At 38.4% G+C, this 23,523-nt stretch overlaps 1 protein-coding gene across 3 annotated transcripts in view; it reads left to right on the top strand.

Annotated features, from left to right (window-relative positions):
* Window positions 1-5,986: 5,986 nt before the first annotated feature.
* Window positions 5,987-23,523, top strand: part of sphkap (SPHK1 interactor, AKAP domain containing) — an 89,288-nt gene continuing 71,751 nt past the window's right edge. For all 3 annotated transcript variants that reach the window (XM_088300542.1, XM_088300544.1, XM_088300547.1), the window contains exon 1: window positions 5,987-6,106. The gene's annotated coding sequence lies outside the window, so the exon portion shown is untranslated. The remainder of the gene's footprint in view (window positions 6,107-23,523) is intronic.

Here is a 23,523-nt window from a genome sequence, read left to right on the forward strand (position 1 = left end):
TGCCAGGTCTGCATTGCAACTGACAATCTGCTTTTCAATTGCCTTACCTGGACAAATAAAGGTTACATAAATACATTGACATCGATGATTGAAGTAATGTCATTTATAATGAGGTTGATGTTGCTGTTGCTGCAGATAAACACATTTGGACACAGTATGCCAGAAACCAAATGACATCTCCCTCCTCAGTGATCTTCCTAATGCATTAAAATTAATCCTAATCATAATTGGCAGAAGTCACTGATTTGTTTGCAAGACTCAAATTTCGAAAAACAATTCAAAAGACGAGCATGTCATGTAACAATCATAAATCATTTGATTGAAGAGATTATTTCGTGATTATATTAAACTGAGTTTCATGTGCCTAAGCAGATTAAAACAAAAAAGATGCCGGGTAATTTTATTATTGTAATCAGATACAAAGTAACCACAGTGCATCAAAACACAATTAAACTACTTATCAACCTTCTTCCAAGCTGATTCCTTCCAAATGTCATTGGAAGTTTGACTATACACGATCACGAAAGGTACCAAGGCACATAAAGTGTGGAGCCCCGCTGTACACTTTCAGCCTGGTTGAACCAGAAATGCTCAGGCAAGTGGTAATAACACTCCAGTCCTCCACTTGCATCCTTGGCCTAATCCTGACCTCTTTCAAAGAAACATTTGAACTTTTTTCCAGGATGTGAGGACATCCATATATCTTTTACTCATTCAGCTCAGCGAGGAATATTCCCCAATGCATTCAAAACCGCAGTTGAGCAGAGTCTGGAAAAAAAAAAAAGTGGCCTTGGCATATTCCAATACATGTGCTTGATTTCATGTGTTGCCCATTCCACCGAATTGATTTTGTTGTAATATTTAGTAGCCTAGATACAATTTAAAGATCAATTTAAATACAGTGAACAGTGAAAATAATATCATTTGTTGCCTGTCCCCACTTCCTAAAATTAGATTTGTACATGAAATACGATCATTTAATTTTGTTTGAAATGTTATAAACACATTTGGGTTATTCCTTATTCCTGCTATGTTTTATTTTCTTGAGGAAAAAAACGGGTTTAAATTCACACTTTTGTCTTGTCCCTAGGTTTTCACACAGTCCTGTTACCATAAAGCATGACCTACTCTGAAAATAAAGTACACATCACTGACATGTGACAGCCCGTGCTGTCAGCTAAAAACGTAGAAAAGTGCCCACACTTGCTACTTACAAGTTTTCAAAAGCTAAGTCGTGTTTAATTTACCTTACATTGCCTGATGTGGCTTACCGGATTGTAACGCAATGAATGCAGTGTGTATGTGAATAACGGTCGTTAGCATTTTTTGGAGCAAGATAAAGAATAATGTTTGTAAAATCCTAATCTTATCTACTAATAATATCTACAGAGCAGCAGTTTCCTGTGCTTATTCTGACTCTGGAGCCGGTCGGGCCAAGCAGGGGTGCTTCTTTCAAATCCGATGGGGCCATAAATGTGCACTACAGTCGTGCAGCATCACTTTTTATCATACTGGCATGTGTGGCAGATCATGGACTGAACTGTACAGCCTCCAGGACTCAGCAACTTCCCCACAAGGTCTCTCACTGTACTTTGACGGGCCATTGGAATATTTAGCAAGACTAAAATAAAAAAGGAAGAAAAACATGGACGCAATCTCTTGCCACACTATATTTAGTGTTAACAGGAGTTCCATGGCTGCCGGGAACAAAGTATAAATGTAGCTTTACCAAATGCAAAGTTTATTATCAGCTGTACGAAGAGTTACAAACCAAATATGACAATGCAAATATTTTCCAATTAGCATTCGTTGAAATAAAAGCATAATACATCTCAGACACTGAATATGGAACAGTTCTAAGAAAAGAATCTCAGCTTATTAAGAGAAGGAAAGGCAAGGCATTTTTATTTAGAAAGCACATTTCATGCACAAGTCAACTGAATTTGCTGCACTCAAGACGACACATCCAAAACCAATAAAAAAAAAAAACAGTTAACATTCCAAAATAAAGCAGAAAAAAAACTGACTTACTAAAATTACTAAAATGCATGACACAACATTTAAATAAATGAATAGAAAATTAAAATAAATATTTAAAAGTAAAGAAGTAAAAGTGATTGAAAATAGAATGATTGAAAATTTTGATTTAAAATAATTTGGAGGACCTTAATCAAAGGATTGAGAAAAAAGCAAAAATTTTAACCTGGATTTAAACGCATTTACACTTGGGACTGACTTCTTTTTCTGTTGGCAGCTTGTTGCATTTGTGTTCAGCATAACGGCTAAAAGATGTACACGAGGGGATAGAGGTCCATACCAGTGTTTAGTAGCAAGATGAAAAGTGGACTTTCCCATTTATGCATGGAATGCACACCATGAGAAGGACATCAATATGTTATGACACCTTCTGAAGGAACATCACGGTTATCAAAGTGATAGTAGAAAAATGAAGAGAAAGCACACCGATAACGATTTTTAAACAGAAAGGTGATGATGCGGAAGTTGTGCAACGTTGAAGAATGACATCTGAGACGCTACAAAATCACAGTTATGTTCACTGGAGAAACTGCTGTCACTTCTATGCTTGTGACAGCAAACCGGCAAGCGCAGGGGGTTGAACCAGTGAAGACAGCAGCAGCGGGCAGAGAGACGAGCAGACGTGATGATGCAAGCTTTACAAGCCGCAATAAAAAAAAAATAAAAATAAATGAATAAAAAAGTCGGACTGCCGATAAGCAGGTTGTAACATCGAACTATAAAAAGTGACCTTGTGGTGATTGAGCTCGCAACCATTCGAGGTCGTAGGCAGTGGTGATTAATTAACATTGCCAATTAACTTTGTTACTAATTAATTGCAATTGCTTGTCATTTTGTACTATTGTATTCTTCCCCAAATCTGACACGGTAACTCATTCTGATAAAAGAGCAAAATACGACATGTTTAGCCTTTAAGTGTTTTGCAATTCATCGTAGTTTGTAGCAACACTCTCTATAGGCTGCAATTATGATGTGATGTTTTCGAGCAAAAGCAAATAAGTGAAATAACACGACAAAAAAATCTTATTTTATTTAAGACTGTGAAATGCTTTCAAGTCATACGTGCTTTGTATGAGTTAGAAATAGAATAGAAATCTGTCTTTTTATTCAATTTTTTTACATCAAACTTTAGAAATAGGAAGTAGAATCCATCCAATATTTGAGGAGTTGGAATATTTGGCGCTGAAAAAAAAAGTTGTTGCCTCCAGCTGAGGTCCAGTTTGTGAACACTTAGGCTGTGATGCTTCTTGGCAGGGCAACTTCAGCACACACAAGTGGCAGCTGGCAAACCGAGTCTCTACTCAGATGTTACTACTGGCTAATACTAATCTGCATATTTTCCAAAAACATTCCCATAAAAATCTTTGTTATTTTTAGATGGAATGAAATGAGGCATTACCGTGCTTAAATTCTGGATGTGGACATAATGTCACATATATATTCTGAAAGTTAGCTCCGTAATTCATTGTTTTTCTCCCCGAGGCAAATGAAGACAAATGCATAATGGTTTCATTAACACGGGCGGGAGCACAGCAGATGAAGTGGGAGATTTGGGATTTAAGGAGTGATTGGTTTTATCGTGTATCTTTTTCGCCAAGAATGACCAATGATGCGTATTTGAAGAGAGAGGAAAAGCACATCTTTAAATTTTAATGGCACCACTAATAATGGATCGGTTTACTATCGAAGCATCTTAATGGACTTTTTTTGTTAGACAAAGTCTAAACGGACACAGATTAGATTGAACAAAACAATGCGTTCCGAATATGAGTTCCAGGTAGTGCAGCCCTTGAAAGATACATGACAGATGTGTCAGTCATGCAGATCGTCAAAGCTATTTGTTTTCATTCTCAAAGGCCACTTTACAGGGAGATTTTGTGAGAACACTTGGAAAGGCATCACCAGGTGCCAGTATGGTGCCCGATAGATGGAAAGAATACTTTGAAGAAAATGAGAGAGAAGGAAGAATCGAAGTGGCAATTATGGTGGACCAGGAAATACAAATGACAGCATACCTGTAGCGCTATAGATGCAGCTTGAACATTTCAACTGGCCGAAAGCATCAAAACATCCCAAAACTTGTTTCACCTATTTTTTTTGTCATGCCATGAAAACAGCAATTTTTTGTTTTTAAAATGCCGCATTCTTCCAGTTCAAGCCTGTCATCATGCATTCTGAGTCCTTCATTTAGCTACAATTAGTTCTTATGCACGTCAACAACAAAACAAGCAGACAATAGTTAGATTCTGATTGTATTATTTAATTCTTCCAGAGGACAAGAGCATGTTGAGCAGCAGCTGTGGATCTTTGATGCTCACAAAACGCAGCTGCTCCTAGCATATGTTACAGTTGCCAGTAGCTTGAGGTCATAAGCAATATGTGTGGATGCGATTAACCTTCAACCACTCAGCCTCACCCCAAACGTTCCCACAGTCAGTTACATTCAACACAAATAGAGATCTGCTTATAAGATTCGCTTTTTGTCAATCCACAACTTGTATATGGATAAAATAAGTATGAGAAAACACTTCATTCATTAATATTAGTGTAATTAAATAAAAATTCACAATATTATTATTATTATTATGAATTAGTGCTTTCAAGCAATTATATTTTTTAACTAATTAATCTCCCCAAAAATCTGTAACTAATTGTGATTAATCACATATTTCAACTACTATATTTTCTGAAGCTTGTAGCTGATATTTACTTGAATAATATCTTGTATTTAATGTAGAATCACCAATTATTAAGTGTATTTTGATTTTATAGACTGTTCTAATGTTTTCTTTGAACCTTGAATACGATCTAAATGGAGTCATCTTTACAAGCATTGTCAAAATTTCTACAGTCCATTTAGTTGTGCCCACAAGCACCACACTCCAGCAGTGTTGGTTTTGCAAGGCCCAGAGGGAACTTGAGCACGGTGTTTTGTTCTTAAATGATGTGCTAAAGATGTACAGCTAATACGGTAGAGTATTTGAATTTGGCTTTGCAAAGTATGCTAATTATTTTTTAATAAAACTGAGTTAACTAAGTTAAAAAAAAAATAAATCAAAATTAATCTTGAGTTAATGCTTTAATTTTGACAGCCCTATTATTAATATTTGTTATTATAAAATTGAAATGGCCCTAACATTCTAACTTTGCTTGTCTTGTTGAATTCATCGACAATAACATAAATCATTATAATAAAAATTATTATTGTGATTATGATTATTATTAATAATAATAATTATAATAATAATAATTTCTATGATCAACAGTATTGTAATAAACATTGACAGGAACTGCCAGCTCTTCTGCGTCTGTCAGTTGGTTGGAAACTAAAAGCTCCTTTGGCCCGTGCGTTAGTCCTGTTAAGAGCTCACCATACATCCTCGTAATCTGCTTATTATTGAGTCACTGTAGAGAAACCAATTTGCAAAGACTAGACCTCAAGAAATGGCCTTTTTCTGATGCCTACAAAAATGCCTTCTTTAGCAGTTGAAAATGACAAAATAGCTTTCCACAGTAGGACAAAAACTAATCCTAGTATTTTATTGCCAAAATGTCCAAGAGAACACATACATTGTACGGAGCTACTTATTGTGATCGACGATGTTGAGGGAATGTCCTTCGATATTTATATTGTTCATGTAGTCAAGGAACAACGTAAATACACATTGGAGCAATAAATACGGCACCAGTGGCAACCCATGATGACAAAGAAGACACATGCGCTAAACATTCTACAAAAGATACTAAAATAAATAAATAAATAAATAAAAGGTCCTTGTGGTCCAACTTGGCCTAAAAATGACCACCGCCATTCTCCAAGAAAACAATCGTGTGACACACAAAACATCATAGTTGAATGTGACTTACTCTCTAGTGAGCTCTTGCTGCTTAGCACCCGCTCTACTCAGCAGGGATTAGAGACACCAAGACATACACACAAACGTACACAGACACACCATGAAATGCAATCGAAGCAGTAAGTGAGCAAGACCTGGAACAATTTACAGAGGTGAAGCAGTCTAAACGTGACTCTCCACAAAGGAAATGGTCTTGCGCCTCATGATAGTTGGTGAGTGCCTTTGGAGTTCTTTTAATGTTGCTCTCTTATAGCGTAAAGATTTTTAAATCTGCTTCATGCTAAGCGGTGTCTGTAATGGTTTCGTTTCTGTTTTTCCACACAATGTCAACGCTGCTGATGTGCAGGTGTGCCCACTAAAATATTGGGCGAGTGTCGATATTTTGCAAGAGCACTTTGTAGTTTCATGGCTGTAGTACAATGTGGAACAGAGTTCCTGGCTCTTTAGTTTAATGATCATGATTACTTGGTAAAGTGAGCCTCAACACAAAGTGCGAGGTTAACAGTTCAAAAAATACTCAGTTGGCCATCCTTGTTTTCAGGGATGAGTAAGACGGGAGATCGGCTAATGATGGGTTACTGTCATTTTTTCATCTCATTTCATTTCGTTTTAAGAACATTGTTTGCTTTTCGGACCATATTTTTATTCGCATTTTAGGCATATTTCTGAGATCGCCATCCATACAACGGTTTAAATTTTGAGGATTTATTGGGTAATTTTCCTTTAACATGTCATGCTTGCCGCAGCTTATTGTGAGTGTATCAATGTATTTTACACTCATTAAGGACTTTGTTTCTGGGGTCCTTGCCTGTTCAATGTGTTGAAAGCAGATCTCGCGAACAGTTTTATAATGGATGGATGCTGAAACTTTGGAGCATAAAGTGGAATTATAAGGAAGATAACTGGATTAGTCAGGTGTTTTGCCGGATTTCTACTGCCCCACAAGAGGCAATATTCCCTCTTCTTTTTCTGCCCACTTTGTTTTGTTGGTTTATTTCTGTTTGTATTTGTATCTAACTGGGTCTTTTTTCAATGTGTGCCATTTATATGACCTACAGTGAGTTATTTCCAGAGCTGGACATTCCGTTAGTACTGAAGGAAGGTCCATCCATCCTTAACTGACAGATGCGGGTGAATGACGAATGACATTCCCTTGACCTGAAGTAGAGGGCTTTCCAATTCCTTCTTTTAAAGTTTTGTTTCAAAATAGCTATATTTTAATAACGTTATTTGATGGTGATGCGCTTAGGATGACATAATGTAACGTCATTGACGCGTGTCACAAATGTGTGTCTGAATTATCACTATGATCACAAATGTCGACTTCATGCTTTATGTTTCAAATGGATTTAAATTACAGTTAACTATCAACACTCTTACGCTTCATGAGTTTGCAGATTCGCAGACGCGCGTGTTACCTTCAATAGGTTGCCAATGACAACAGAAGTCGGCAATTTTCTTTTGGGTCCATTTTTTTATGTATGCGTATTTATTTGCAAATAACCCTTCATTGTTTTGGTTTTCTGTTAAATCTTGATGAAGTTTTCTGAATGATTACTTCAGGTTTGGGTCACGTAGGCCGGTTAATGTCAACGAGTCAGAGAGAGATTGCTGGAGGGAGCGTGATGCCGTGTAATAGACTTTTATTATCAAGAATAAATCTACCATTGGGTGCACAAAGTATGTTATATATTATTCATTTTATTAATGTTTGGGTCAAAGAGATGATTTTAAATACATCGGAACATTTTACTTTTCACAAATGTTCCATGATAGACAAACAATCCAATGATCAGTAGGTGGCGTGGTTCTTCTCTTGAGGAGATACACTGCTTGTGCTGCAAGTGTGTATAACATAGTAAGTACTGTACAACGTTCCCGACTTTGATTGTCTGAGCTGGCGCTGAAGAGATTGGAAATGTCCTAAAATAGTATTTTTATTGATGAAGGAAGATTTATCGAATTTAGATTGTTCTGCAATAAATCTTCATTGGGCAATTCTCCCTGTCTACGCTTTTGAGATCCTTACTTTTTCCTCATGGCTTCAGAAACAGATAATCAGTGTATTTATATTGATTTTCAGGACAAGAGACAACATACAGTGCCTTTGTTGTTATATTTATCTTTATCATGGCAGTCATTTTGGCATAAAGTAAATAGTAGGATAGCTCTGAAGCTACAATGTCAACAATAAATAAATATTTTTTTTCAGTTTTTCGGTTGGATTGCACGTCACATGCCTGGGGGAGGAAAACGATGTAACTCATCTTTTAAGTATTAAAAATTGCCAATGTATGCAATATCTGAGCAATTATAAACTTCAAACAATACATTGACGCATACAAAACCAGGGAATGCATCATAATACAAAGGCCACCTTTTTCTCTTTGTCTTTTTCCCATCCACTCCCTCAATTACTTGTTGTCGCGCCAATCTCCACCGACAGCATTGAGCGAGTTGCTACGTGAGCATAATTACAGAGAAGAGAAAAATTACCCGACAGGCCAATAAACTATTGTATTCGCCATCCAGAGCTTGGTTATTAATAGCCTAGGCAACAATGGCATCTATGTCATCAAAGTCCACTCTCCGACCAGAATATGCTCCCTGCTTTCAATGCTTGTGTAACTCGTAATCTAAGAACCGGGATTTTTTTTTTGTGAGTGTGTGTGTGTGTCTCTCTGTTACAATTGCTCAGTGATCCTCTCATAACTACGTACGCACGAGTGTATACATATAGTCAACAAAAGGAGATCAAATGTTTGATTTAACGTGGAAAAAAGTTCCAGCCTCCCTTCGTACATCCACGGAATTAATGAGGCCATGGGTCGCTTTTGTTCTTACCAGTTTGTAAATAAAAATTCCATCAAGATTTGTGACGATTGGTCATGAAAAAACACGTGTGCATAAGTTATCATATTATTACCTAGAAAATACACAATATGCTCAGGCTCTAATTTCCTGTCTAAGAACATGGCAAACAAATACCAAGAATTACAATTTCCAAAAGGATAAAGAGAAAGTGGTCTTAGTTTGATTCCAGCCACTTTATTCTTTCTTCTTTCTTTCTTTTTTTGACCGGTGACCAGTCATCTGGCACAGGCATTAACTCTCTGTGGCCTTTAACGGAACAAGTGCAAAAGAAAATGAATGAAGAGTCATAATGGTTTGGCAGCTCAGAATGAAACATAATAATGTACAGGTATTCAAGTTTGTTTTTGAATGTTGACCAGACGGTGTTGACACAAGCTCGTTTCTCTCAAAGCCGAGGGACCACCTGTAAACGCAAATTTATCGCTCACACATCTTTCTGACAGCTATTGATTTTTTTTTAAACAAATGCAATTGGCTTATATCAGCGGATACCCAGGGCCAGACTTCATCTTGTATCGATTTTAAGGTTTGATGATTGTTAATCTCAATAGTGCTGCTGTCCAAACAGACAAACATGATTTTGAGATACTGTACTTCAGTTCATTGACTTTGGCATCTCTTCAACATCTCAGGTTGGTCCAGGCTGAATTCTGAGGTGCCATGGCCACTTAAGTGAACATTGATCTGACACTCAAAACAGTACTCAGCAGTATGTGAGTGATGCATGTCAATAAAACGTGTATTTCAGTCTGTCCACTGGAGGGCAATTATAGCCTAGTGAAGCCACTGGTTTTACACTTTACAATACAATAATAATTCATTCCTGGAGGTTCTGGAGATTGACATGTGACAGTCTTCCTTGTGAAGTAGACGACACATGTCATATGAGTTTCATAAAAAAACTTAAGAACGTATGAAATATAAAATGAAGTGCACATTTTTAAAGATTTGTTATTATCCTGGAACAATTTATCTAAAAAATATCAATATCATGAGATTAGCCCATGCATTCTACATATTGATATACATAATACATGCAATAAGTTCCCTTTGGATTTCTGTGCTTTTGTCTGATTTTGACCAGTCAGATGCAAACATAAATGTGCATTGCCATCCAATGAGCTCACATTATCAAGGGGAGCTTCTTTATTTTGCCACATGAAAAAAGTACGTCTTTCATTACATAATACAAATGTAATTTCATTAGATGTGTTGGTGTTAAACATCTCAATAATATTGGTATTGTTGTACTCAACATCCATGTTGCATATTTTTCCAATATCGTGCATACCTACTTGTATGTGTGCAAATGTTTAGCCACTTATCATAAAAACGCAGAGTTTCATCATTATTTTCCTGATGACTGAGTTATTCTGATGAAGACGTAAAAGGAACTTTATAGCGTGATTGACCCATAGAAGAGATTTAGTGATGAAGCGCAAGATTTAACTACATTTGGATCCGTGTGCAGCAATGAAATAAAAAATTATGTTGGCAGTTTGGATTTAGAAACACAGATCTATGTTATCCGATCAGTGTTTTCTATATGTACACATTGTAGTTTTGTTATTGTATTGTATTGTGTGTTGAGATGAGGAAAATAGATTGCACTGGGGGTGTAACCTTGGTTGTAACGCAAGTTTGTTAAAGATCGTTCATCTCTGGGTGGCACAGTGAACAAATGGTTGGCACTTCCGCCTCACAATGCAGAGGTTGTGGGTTCAAAGCTGGCCTCCGGTCTTCCTGTGTGGGCTTTGCATATTCTCCTTCTACCTGTGTGGGTTTTCTGAGGGTACCCCGGTTTCTGCCCACATTCCATAAACATGCATGGTGGGTTAAATGAACACTCTAAATTGTCCCTGTAGGTGTGGATGGCTCGTTGTACATGTGTACTCTGAGATTGGCTTTTTTTTTTTCTTCTGAGGAGCAGATCAACCAAAATCTTTAAATTGTTATATTGACCAATCTGTATCAATTGGCCCTATTACATTCATAGATTGGTTGTTTTAACCAATGGATTTGTTGGACACATAACTACCAATTACTGGTCAAATATAACCAATTTTTTGGTTAAATTTAAACAATCCGTATTTAGGGTGTAGGAACAATTTGTATCATTAGAAATACACTTAATGTTTGCAAGAAAGTCACGTCATCTTACAATATACTACTGTGTATCCCATCATGGGTAAGCGGTCTATAAAGTCTGTGCAGCAACATAAAATCCCCAAATTTTTGTGTCTGCTTGCGTCTGCAAGGGGTGTCTACCACCGCCCACCTCCAGCCTGTTTGCTTCAGGTCTTTTTTATGACACCTTATCTACTCTCAGGAGGTGCTAAGAACCGTGTAGACAAGAGTGATAATGTGCCAAGTGTTAAGGTGCGCAGGGGAGGGGGTGCGGGTTTTAAATGGATGATGAAGGGAAAGGAAAGTGTGTGATAAGACAGGTGAACAAGGAGGCGAGTCTGTAGTGTGTGAGAAATCAGGAGGAATAGAGAAGCTGGGAGGAGAGATGTCCCACTCGTAATCCTGTTAGAGAGGCCCAGATCAAGTTGGCATTGATGCTGCCACCTCTGAGGAGATTTTCCTCCATGCTTTTGAAAATGTCTGCAACACACCTTAGAATTCCTCTAATTGAATCCTTTTTCACTGTCAGAAACCCGACCCGTTTCTTCTGTGCCCGATTTACTCAGGTAATTTACTTTCAAATTAAATCAATTTGCTGGTTTGCCGATATGGACATACAGTAGAGCTAGAAAACAACAAGCAAAAAGCTTGGAACTCGTCTCCAAGATGTTTATTGCTCCTTTCGACTAAAGGTGACAGTCAAACAATCAGACAGGCAGACCTGCCTTTACGTTAGTACACAATGAGAAACTCAATAGGCACATGGACTAACAATTATCATTCTTGTGAAGTTGCTGTTGCCCTTTAAACAATGAATGCTTTAACACAAACAGAAACACATAAAGACAGAAATTTGTCATCCTCGGCAACGAATGACTTATGTTACTGCTGTACTGAGAATCCTAGAGAGGAGCTGTGTGTGTCTGTGTATGTCTGTCTTATACTGCAAGGCATGCACATAACAATGAGCAGCAAAATGTTTATTGATGAAGAAAGTGTGATTATAAATGTTTAATTGTCATCACTGTATTTTTTAAATGAGATGCAATATTATAGAGTGCTATTTTTCCCGATAAAAACATTTTGTCAGTTTTTTTCTCTAGAAGCTTAAACAGATAAAAGCTTATTCCATTAATTTCAAAGGAAAAGAGCGCTAAGGTTTAGAGCAGGGGTGGGCAAACTTTTTGATTGTGGGGCCACAATGGTTTCTAAAATTTGACAGAGGGGCCGGATCAGGAGCAGATCGATGGAGCATTTTGGTCACCTCACCTCATCAGAGTCAAAACATGCATTTAATTTTAAATGAAAATGAACCAAAGCATTACAAAATATCTGTCTTTGACAAAACACAATATTTAGAAAATAAAACATCATCAAGGTTTATTCATTTTATTTTTTTCAAGTTCGGCGGGCCGGATTAAAACATTTATCGGGCCGCATGTGGCCCCCGGGCCATAGTTTGCCCACGCCTGGTTTAGAGCGACGAATGTGGTCAAAGAACAAATTTAATTATTATCTCAAGGCACCACTAATATCTTGCGAATGGCTTTGCACATCTATTTAACGTGTCACATGTGCACAAATGTTAAGATTATAATTTACACAACAACTAACCTTTAAATTCATCCATCGTAGAGCAGGAAAACAGAAGCCGAAATGAAACAGTTCAACCCCCACCGCACCCTGAAACAGTGCACACCAACCAAAAATCTGCAGCAAAAAAACATTTCTATAAAGTTGTCTCCAAGGGATATGATCACGGAACATTAGAGTAAATGGAGTGTTGTTTTGGTAATTGGTTTCCAAACCTCATTTCTCTCTATTTGTCTTTTCACCATTCATTTCTTTCTGCGCTTAAAGAATGTGTCTGTGTGTGCAATACCGCCGAAGGGATGGTTTCTGAGGAAATTCTAATTTTGGGAGTCGGCATGCTCTCTTAGTATGAAGACAAATGTATTTCCAAAAGAAGTCGGCGTTGGAGCCTGCATGGACGCCATCAGTGGGTGTTTTTGGGATGACTGTGGCCTTATCATAGCCAGCCGAGGAGCCCCTGGATCCCTTGGCTCATCACCAGGAAGCAGATTACCTTCTTCCTTAATCTCTTCTTTGTTTCCTGACGCACAGAGGGGCGTGCAGTGATAAAAGTGTTGGAAAGTCGAACCTTCCTTAAAAAGATCCACTTGGCGCCAAGCATGAATGATTTTCTTTTTTTTTGTTTTGGATCAGAGCTGATGGATAGCCTTGTTTCTTGGAAAAGAACCTGACTTTTGTCCATAGTTCATAAATACTGATTTGAATTATATCATTGTCATGCATTGATTTATTTCACTTCACGCTTAATTAAAATAGATTTCAGTATATATGTATAAATCAGGGGCAGGAAGTTGTGCATTCTGCTTTCATGCCAACACTGTGAGTTACAAAACAACTTGTGACCTCGCCCTTTGGGAGGCAGCGTGAATTGGTGATTTAAATGATACTGTCATGAAAAGAATTCGAATGACTCACATTTAATTCAGTTTCATATATTTAAAAAATCATTGATCTGGGTCATCATTAAGGGGATGTATTCTTTGTGCGCATGTACATGCAATTGAATCTTATTTGTATATCACTTTTCCGTATGATTTCTCTGCCAACAATATCGCACGGTGGAACATACCTCGACCTCTGATTTACAGAATTATTATTAGTCAGGCAAAAGAATGAATATGATCTGATGGACCATTTCATCAGACTGAGAGTGCACTCACCTCTGGTGGTTGCCATGGAGTGGCGGTGATATAAGATGAAGGTCTTGGCTGGTTTGCACATCTGCTTTAGAGGGTGACACACATCCTACTCACATGAGAAAAAAAATTGCAGCGTTCTGTCCTGGACCAAAGTAAAATAATAATAATAATAATAATAATAATAAAATAATAATAATCCTATCCGATAAAAATGGCTCCCTATCCAGTTATGCTCCTGGACAGAATGATTCTCTCACACATAGAGAAAGAAAAACAAAGCAGTTTATTGCCACCTCTTCCTTGTAGACATGTGCGCTCCTTTCTGTTCCCTCGATCTTTTAATCCAGTACCATCCCAATCCTGTGATTAAAAGTAAAGTTGACTCCCATCTCACTAAAATCTCATGGAATTCCCCCAAAATTGTCAGCTTCTGGTCTGCTTTAATTTAAATAAGAATGTGTCCATCCTCCTTTTACAGAACACAATCAATTTTAGAATAATTCCACTGTGTACAGTTAATTATATGGCTCAGAGTATTTGAAATTGCCCATTGTGGCACTATTTGAAGCAACAGAGTTCAGAAAATAGCATAACATGCGACTCTCTACGTTGTCACTGGCCACTTCATGTGATGGAGGAAGTGGGATCGTTACGTTTCTCTTAAACAGAAGAAGCCACCCCCATAGTTCATGGAAAGGCTCAGTGGGGCTAGGAATACGGTGACTACATCAGCCCCCTGAATACTCCTATGTCAGTGATTGGCTTCTGAAGGTCGATATACATGAACCTTACCCCACCTCTGTCATCTCCGATTTCCTTCCAAAGTGGAGAATGCGTCTGCATCATTATCGAAGTAGCTTTTCCCTCTTGCTTATCCTACAGTCATTTACAATAAAATAAGATGCTACATTATTGCATTTTACGTTGCTCATGATAGGTAGGAAATACTCGGAGAGCTAAGTATTTTTTTTTAAGATTCTACTTGATGTAAAAGATTTTACTGCATATCTTTATTGCATAACTGGTGTGTAAAGTGACTGGGGACTGTGCAGTCATGAGCGGACTAGGTTAAGTGTTTTTATGTCTGAAGTTTCTGGAACAACAAAACTGTCATAAATAAACTGGTCATCATTAAATAGTGGTTGTTATTCAGACTGTTCGTCTGCAGTCTTTTATCGCAAACAGCTTTTCGCTGACTTTGTTATGAAATGTTATGAGAAAGACAAGCGAGGTCCTCAAAAGTGGAGACGAATCATCTTATTTCTATTTTGTGAAACACTAAATAACCTTATTTTAAAGTCTTTACCTAGAATTGGATTTTTAATCTGCCTTGATGGAGTGAGCTCCATCTTCTTGTGACTGACTGCTTCCAAATATATTGCATGAGGAAAGGTCGTGGCCTCTAGGCTGACATCAAATTGCTTTTTTGGGGGGGTAGAAGTCTTCTGGGGAGGGTTAGGATTGTCTTGTGCCACAACCCATTTTTCTTTCATCTGGTCTTTCTTTTTACTTGGCTCGTTGAGAGGTTTCTGACTACCGGAGGGAAGAAATATTCCGTTTTTAGTGACGTACTCTATGTCCTGACAATAAAGCTCTTCTTCATCCTCAAGACAATAGACTAAGAAATTATGTAATGTAAATCTTTGACGGGTAGATTTTTGGGAGGGAACACTGTGCATTGCCACACATACTGTGCACTATTTCATGGCTTAAATATTATTTATTCTTGCAAAACTGCAGTAGACAATTTGCGTCTACTGCCATATGGATGGAATTGATCTAAAAAAAAAAAAAAAATGTAGGTGCGAAGAAAAAATAAAAACCTTAACAGTAAATATGGCTTGCCTAATTAGAGAATGAATGGAAGTTGGATGGATGATTAGTTGTGTATTCCTGCATGAATCCTCCAGCTCACTGCTCCACTGCACGTTGCGGCTTATTAATATGCACTGTGGAACTACACTATGCAAGGTGGGAAAAAGACCAGAGCCAAGGCAATTTCATTTTCTAAGCAGAGCCTTTGAGGAATTAATTTCAAATGCCCTCCAACCATAACTCAATCTGAATTACATTTGGATGGAGAAAGTCTTGTGTTTAGAAAAAAAAAAGAAAACTGGGGGAGTGGTCGATTTGCCATCAGTTAAAGGGAAAAAAATGACACGGCAGCACGGAAAATTAAAAAAAAAAATGGTATGAATACCTGATTTTCCCTCGAGGGAGTATTCAGTCTCTATGAATTATGGCTCAATCTTTCCTTCGATTCACGATAATACCACTGGCATCCGTCATATTTTTATTTTTTTTTTGCAGCCAGGGCGCTACCGAGTAAGCTCCACTTGTTGCATGAGATTGTTTGCAATTAACTTTGTCAGGTGTGTACAAATCACCATGGAAATCTAAAATCTTAGTTTGAAAGCACATGTAGGAATGTCAAAATCATTTTCAAAAACCTGTTTTCCTTATTACAGTACCTGCACTGGCTTTCTTGATTTTCCAATATCTTTTCATGAGACAAGACCGTTCAATTTGTGTTTTTAGGATCAAAATAATGTATTTTCTAGTTAACTGTTGGGCACAGCCACAATATTTTTTTTTCAATTTTCTTTTTATTAAACATTTTCATGGTTCACACGTCCAACATTTTGTGTTTCACAAAAATCATTCATACCACTATTCATGTCCACTCAGTTGTAACTCTCAGTAACTTAATTTAACAGTGATGAATATTTTTGCTCTCCCACCATCTTACGAAAGCCTTTTATAGTCATTCAAAACTCACTGGAACAAAAACTCCGCCGAGCACCTTTGTTGAGTCAAGCATCAATAATAACAAAGAAAAAAATAAATAATTCACAGACACTTTCTACCATCGCTATTTGGCTTCAATAAAAGTGGAAATAGAAATGGCAAACTCCAGGTTTGTGGTGACCGAAAAGGTGAAATGGTACAGAAAACGTATGGATGACAGATGGTAAATGTGACTACTGTTGTCGCCCAATGTCATGCCTCTGCTTTGTGAGAAGCTGAGCTCAAATGTCAAAGTGAATCATCAGTTGTACCGACAAGGGAGTGCACTTTTACTTCCCACTCCTCCCGAGGTTCTAACTATTGCCATCTTTTTGGTGAAAAACAAACCTTTTATTCCCGGCAGGTTTATTCAGAAAATTGAATTGTTGACTAAGTCCAAATAGAACCAGACTTAATTTTAAATCAAGGCAAAAGACAGTTGCAAATACATACGATATTTTGCAAATGCATCAAAAGTTTTAAATAAAGGTCACTGATTTCGTGCCATATTATGTGAAAATGTGTGTTGGTATGATAATAAAATTACTTACATTTTTGAATCACTTGAATACACATAAAATTGCTGCAGCCTTATGAAAAGTGCTTGTAAAGTGGTTTAACAGATTAATTTTCATGCACCTGAACAACATTATTAAAAAAAAACAAAAAAACCCATCAAATTCAGCATGAAATGAGAAAGAGAAAATTTGGCAAATGCTATCCTTTACCATACTCTATGATTGGTCACAGAACCTGATTAATGGCAGCTAATCAGTAGTCTGGAACGAACATTGTTTCGTCGCTTGAGCGCATCAAATGACAGACTCATTTTAAATCCAGTGCAAATTATCCGTTTGGACTCCTCTTGTTTCTTGAGCCAATTTCTTGACTCTCAAATTGGATCCATTTGAATTGTGTAGATTGGTCTGTCTGATTTAAAGCTTTCCACTTTTATGTTTCCCAACCGTGTCTGCATGCAGCAGCAGAAAACAATTACGGCCTGCAACAACAGTCAATCAACAAACAAACTTTATTGCCCCTTATTCCGACTTGTCTGTGAACGGGAGCCTGGGGTTGTGTGAGTGCTCGGGAGAAAACTGTAAAACGAAATATGCTGAAAGGTCAAAATGGTCTTTTCTGGCTCCCAGTTGTTTTGCCTTCCCACTCAGGAATTGAGAAAACAACAACCGTTCCTTGAGTGACTCACCACACTTTAAAATTCCGTCTTTGGCGATTTCCCCACTTGGCAAGTAATGGGGCTATCTCCCTACAGATCCGGTACATGGTCATGAAATGGCCTGTGGCGAGGACATCTTCTCTTCTAGTTGGCAGGAGGCCATATTTCAATATTAAGATGGAAATCTTCTAGTTTGCCATCATGTATTTTTGAAAATGTATTTCTAAAATGGGTACGTATTGTGCTAATGTACAAGCAGCAGGGGCAGCTCTTGACCAGTACTTATTATCCCCATGAGGATTGCATATGTGGGACAGTAGATACAATAAATGATTGTCGACTGGTGTATCACGTTGTCTTTCCCACTCTTACTTCAAAATTGATCAACCTCCTCAAAGGCAGAGGGCATTTTAAAGATACCCTACAAATTGCTTATTTCACAGCCCATGCTGTGCATAGTTGGACAGAAGCCCTCTAACTATAGCTGCCTCCTTCGTCTATGGCAAACTGGCCCTTTCCTCATATGAATTTGTTTCACCATCACACGGCCATCACCACAAAAATGTCTGAACTTGCATTTCAACATTTCATTGTAACAAAGGGTTGGGGTCGAATTTTACCCTAAAATGTCATTCTTTCAATCTGAAATGTGATTACCTTTCCCTAAAGCGACCTAAAATGAAACCTGTCCCAGTCACAGCCACGACACGTGATCGGCGGGCCCCTCACCTTCCACTGTTGATGGAATGGACTCCTCCTGTGTCCTGCGGGTCATTCTTCAGTCGGGGAAACAGCGAGCGTGTGCCAGAGTGCATTCTTCCTCTCACTCTGTATGCAAATACTTGGCTGACTTGGTCCCCTAATCAGTTTTATACTTTATTAAGTTTAGCCTAGATGGAACAAAATGGAAAGTGTTTTTTTGCTAGTTTTGCCAGTTAGCAAATGTGTGTATATATATATATATATATATATATATATATATATATACAGGCCGCACCAGGCAATAAGCCACAGTTTTCTGTGCTGAAAAAAATTTGTACTGCATGTACAGAACGATTTTGTACTGTGAATGAACAAAGTTGCATAATTGGCACACTTAAGTCAATGGGAGAATCTGCGCAGCCCAAAAAAGTATGCTGCAGCACGCCTTTTGTGATTTAAGCACCCGTGAGAATATGCCTATTAATTATTATCCCAGATAGTGCAAGGAATGTGACTCACCACAGTGCAAGCTCACAGACCTGTGCGTTTCCTGCAGCAGTCTGAACATGCTTCTCTGTTCCAGTGACAGCCCGGTTGTACCACGTCTCCCGTAATTGAACTTTAAATTAATTTAAGTATTTATTTCCCTTACATCTATGTGGAAGAATGGCATCTGCATGAACTTGTACTGCTCCTTCAGTGTCTGCCTTACCAGCGCTTTTTTATTTGTTGATTTCTAATGTGTGGTGCAAAACCAAATACACCGAAATTAAATAATCTGATTATGTAAAATTAGATTGCACATTAAAAGAGTCAGACAACATTATCTTGGATGATGTGAAGAGAGCCAGAAACAGGCACTTGCCAATTACAAGCCTCCTCAACTGAGTTTGTGAGGCGCTGCACAATCTGAATTAAGGCTTGGCTGACCCACTTTGCGTCTCACCAAAAGAAAAAAAAATTAACAGGAAATTTGACTGTGAAATGCTTAATATTTTGGGATTTTGAAAGATAGTCAAATTAAAACATATATAACCGGAAAGAACTTTATTTAATGGTTGTTTATTTTTTTTTTACTCTTCATGGTGCAGGAAAAACTGTGCACACTGCCAGTTAAACCACACCCATCAGTGCTTGACCTCCATCTCCTTTGAGGATGCTAATAGTTTATACATTTTTTATACCAGCCACAATTCTGCCATTTTAGCTCGATGGATTCGAAACACACATTTCCGGAAATTTTCAACAGTACCACACAAGGTCACAATTTACGGCCTCGATATACAGTATGTTATATTTCATCCAACTACTGACGGCTACTTTATTTCTGACAGGCACATTAACCAGAAAGTGTGTAGTACTATATCTCATCTTAGCACTTGACATGTAAAGTCATTTACTATATTACAACAAGAGGGTGGTCCTTGATTGGTGACGAAGTGTTTCATAAATCAACTTTTGAATGTGTTGTGGAGAAGCAGGTCACATGGAAGGACTTGGGCTTGGCCACAGTTCCAGTCCCTTTGCAGACCAAATGCAATTGCAGATGCTAGTCTTCTTCCTGATTAATGTTGAACACTGAACACCCCAAGACTCATAGTGACAGACAAAGAGAGAGAGAGAGAGAGAGAGAGAGATATTGTGACTGTATGGACTTCATGAGCACGTAAAACTACCGGACACCATTTTAATTTCAGTCTGTCTCGTGAAATTAAATCTATTAATGAAGCACACAGGTTCATTTGTTATTGTCTGATGTCTAATGAGCAAAAACACCGGAACTAATAATGTGACAATGTATCGGTGACTCCATGTTTTGTTGGTTGTTGTGATTGTGTAACATCATTAATTTGCAGACTGTATATGATGGGGAGGAATTGTTTGAGCTGGGTTAATCGGTGGTTTTATGAGACCCTGTCATCATTTAATTGCACTAATTGATTCATACTTGAAACAAAAAATAAATATAAATAAATAAAAGCTGCATACAGTTAATGGATTTTATCTGGGGACACGTTCCACATGAATTAATTTGTTTCAATAAAGAAAATGCAAAAAGTGATTCTATGTTTGTTCTACAATTGTAATGGTTTATTTTTTATTTTTTGCTTTATCTATTATACTGCATATTCTGTGAAGGAACGGGGGGTGCTGGAATCAATCCCAACTGACATTAGATAACCTATTGCTTTTTTTCTCTTTTTTTTTTTTTTCCTGGAATGGAAATAGTATCACATAAGAAATGCTGTGCAGGTAAACCATATCCACATGGCATTTAGATGAATCCATTTCTACTTCTGCTTCTGCCTCTGGGGTGGCATGTGTGGGAGAGAAGGAACAAGACTGTAATCTTAGCATATGCCTCATTTTGCCATTAACTGTAATTGGCTTCGAGCTCTGTCTTGAGCAGCTTGCGGGGACGGGGGAAGTTGTGGGAAGTTTCTCCCACAAGGGACAAAGTAGAAAGATGCTCTGGTGTCATCACCTCCCTTTACATCTGTCAAGTTCTGTCAGTCTTTCAGCCTTTCTTAAGTACATAAACAGGTCTGACCAGACCATGTTCGAAGAAGTAGTGCCAAGTCCATTGTTGTTTTTTTTCTGGAGAATATAATTTGAATAATTATTTCTGTTTTTGCGCATTTAAATGTGATGACTTTTGGTGCCAGAACAGCAACCAGGAACTTAATGGCCCAAGTTCACTAATGGCTGTAATGAGCAACTGTCACATTGGCCTAGAAGTCAGCATGTCGGACTGGAAAATGACCAAAGAACACACAATTAATTTGAAGAGAAATAACTTAAATTTTCAAAATCTTTCCACCAGTGCTCATTTAACACCAAACAGAGGGTGTGTACCAACTTTACGATGGCCGACGTCTGATTGCTGTGTTGAGGCCTTTCTGTTTAAAAATGGGGTTGATTTTGGGCAAGCTGTGACGAGCACAGAAGTACAGTCACAATTCCGCACTCTGGACGTTCCTCTGAATATACGCCTTTCCAGGTCTTACTGTCATTCCCAACGCAAGAACTGAAGCTCTTCGGTAGAACCAGCGGGTATCCGTGGGAGGACTCTCCTTACACGGACTCGAATAATGGTGGGTTCTTGGAGCTGATTTTTGATGCTAAGGCACAAAGAGCACTCAGGGCCCACCCTATACCTGAAGGTGGATTGAGGCTACGCACTCGCCAACTAGAATGAACCCCAACTTACAGGCACTGACCCGTCAGGCAATAATTATGCCCACATCTACTTTCTGTCTCCCACTTGGGACAACTCGGTAGTAGAACAGTTCAATCTCTCTCAGAAAGTCTGGTCTGGTCTAGAGCACAAAATGGGTCTTGAGAACTGAGAACCTTTTGATCTCGCAGATCAACTCAGACTGCTTCCAAGCCAGCGAAATGTCACCTATATTCCACATACCTTGCTGTAGGTGAGGATCAGACCGCCAAGGTCGCCAAGTTCAGCCGCCCTTCAGTTCAATATGCACCTGAGCCCCTTGGCATGCTCAAAAAGTGGCGATCTTATGGATTGGTTACCTCTTCGGACTGTGCCTGATCCAGTACATGGCTGTAGGTCTGGCAACTAGGTACTCGCCATTGAGCCTTACCTCTTGGCCAGGTCAGAGATGGGCCAGTGACATTGCGGCAAGGGAGATTGAGGTCCAATAATTTTATTCATCATAGGCGTTTATGAGCCATGCTTTATCTGGTTCCTCACCTAGGACCTGTTTGTCAGAGACATAAAGCCCCAGACAGCGTAAAACGACACACAAGATGATGAATCCATTAAAATTGTGTCTTACGATACAATATGATGGGCTACTTTTTGATTTAAGGCTCTATATATTTTCAAAAAAGGGGCTTGTATGCCGCACCATGACAAAATGGAAATTGGTTGTGCAGTTTTGCTAAATCAACACTCAAAGCAATTGTGAGCCTCTAGTCCTTTGACTTTCATGCACAAAGTGATGCCTTTGTTTCTTTGATGTGGACCAAAATTCAGAAACACACACACTAAGCAAGTTATCCTCTGACTGTCCCTTGATTGTACCAAATGCATTTAGTTTTGCAAACATTCCTCCTGTAACGTTTCCCTTTGCCCTCACAATCCCATGAAGACCACCGACTATGACAGAGGAGAGTATGTTTTATAGATCAGACAATGAGTGTGACCACACCATTTGTAACACATCCCAGGTTCCTCAATGCTCATTGAGATCTCGCCAACAGTTTCTGCACCACAGCTTCAAGCTCCCACAGTTGATGAGTCAGCCATGACACAGAATGGGGACCATTTTAATTTCTTTTTTTCCATTAGAGTCAGATGTTTTTGATACATGTTTTGCACACCACAAGCATGAGTCAACCTGACCCACCGTCACCTCAATTGAGCAGGGAGGCTTTACTTTATTAGCACCAACACAGCGTGCATTTGACTACTCCTGTGGTAGTCGTAAAGCGTAATTGGCATTTGTGAGACAAACTGTATAATCTTTACAATTCTCTTCTACTAAACAACTCTAATCTAGTTGGTTAATGTGAAAACTGAGAAGGTAATGCAAGATCACATTAGTGGCTAATTATTATTATTTTTTTTCATGTAATACAAATTGTTTTTGATTAGCTGTTGATCAGTCCAGGGTGTATCTCGTCTCCTGCCCAAAGTCATGTGGGATCATGAATGACCCTGAGGACAAGCAGTATAGAAAATGGAAGGATGTTTCTGAGTCAAGGTGCATCATACATCCATTATCTAAGCCGCTTATCCTCACGGAGGACGCGGAGCCAATGCCGGCTGTATTCGGGTTGTAGACGAGCCAATCGCAGGGCACACAAAGACAAAAGAAAAATCCACGCTCACACTCATAGCTAGGGACAATTTAGACTGTTCAATCAGCCGACCATGCATGTCTTTGGAATGTGGGAGGAAACCGGAGTACCCGGAGAAAACCCACGCAGGCACGGGTAGAACATGCAAACTCCACACTGGAAGGTCGGAGCCTGATTCGAACCCTACACCTCCGCACTCTGGGGCTATTGTGCTAACCAGCCGTCCTCTGTTGGCGCATGATTTTCATAAAATAATGTTTTATTGCATTGTCATTATTATTGATATTCTGCTTGTAAATGTTAGAGTACAGGCCAAGATTTTACGGTGTTTTAAAGAAAACAATGTACTTTAGAGGGGCTAATTTCTTATCGTCTCAGACAACCCACCTTCTTAAATAAC

This window comes from Idiotropiscis lumnitzeri, chromosome 7, assembly GCF_059441095.1.
Source record: "Idiotropiscis lumnitzeri isolate Australia: NSW breed Sydney's pygmy pipehorse chromosome 7, RoL_Ilum_1.0, whole genome shotgun sequence".
Classification (NCBI taxonomy): Eukaryota; Metazoa; Chordata; class Actinopteri; order Syngnathiformes; family Syngnathidae; genus Idiotropiscis; species Idiotropiscis lumnitzeri.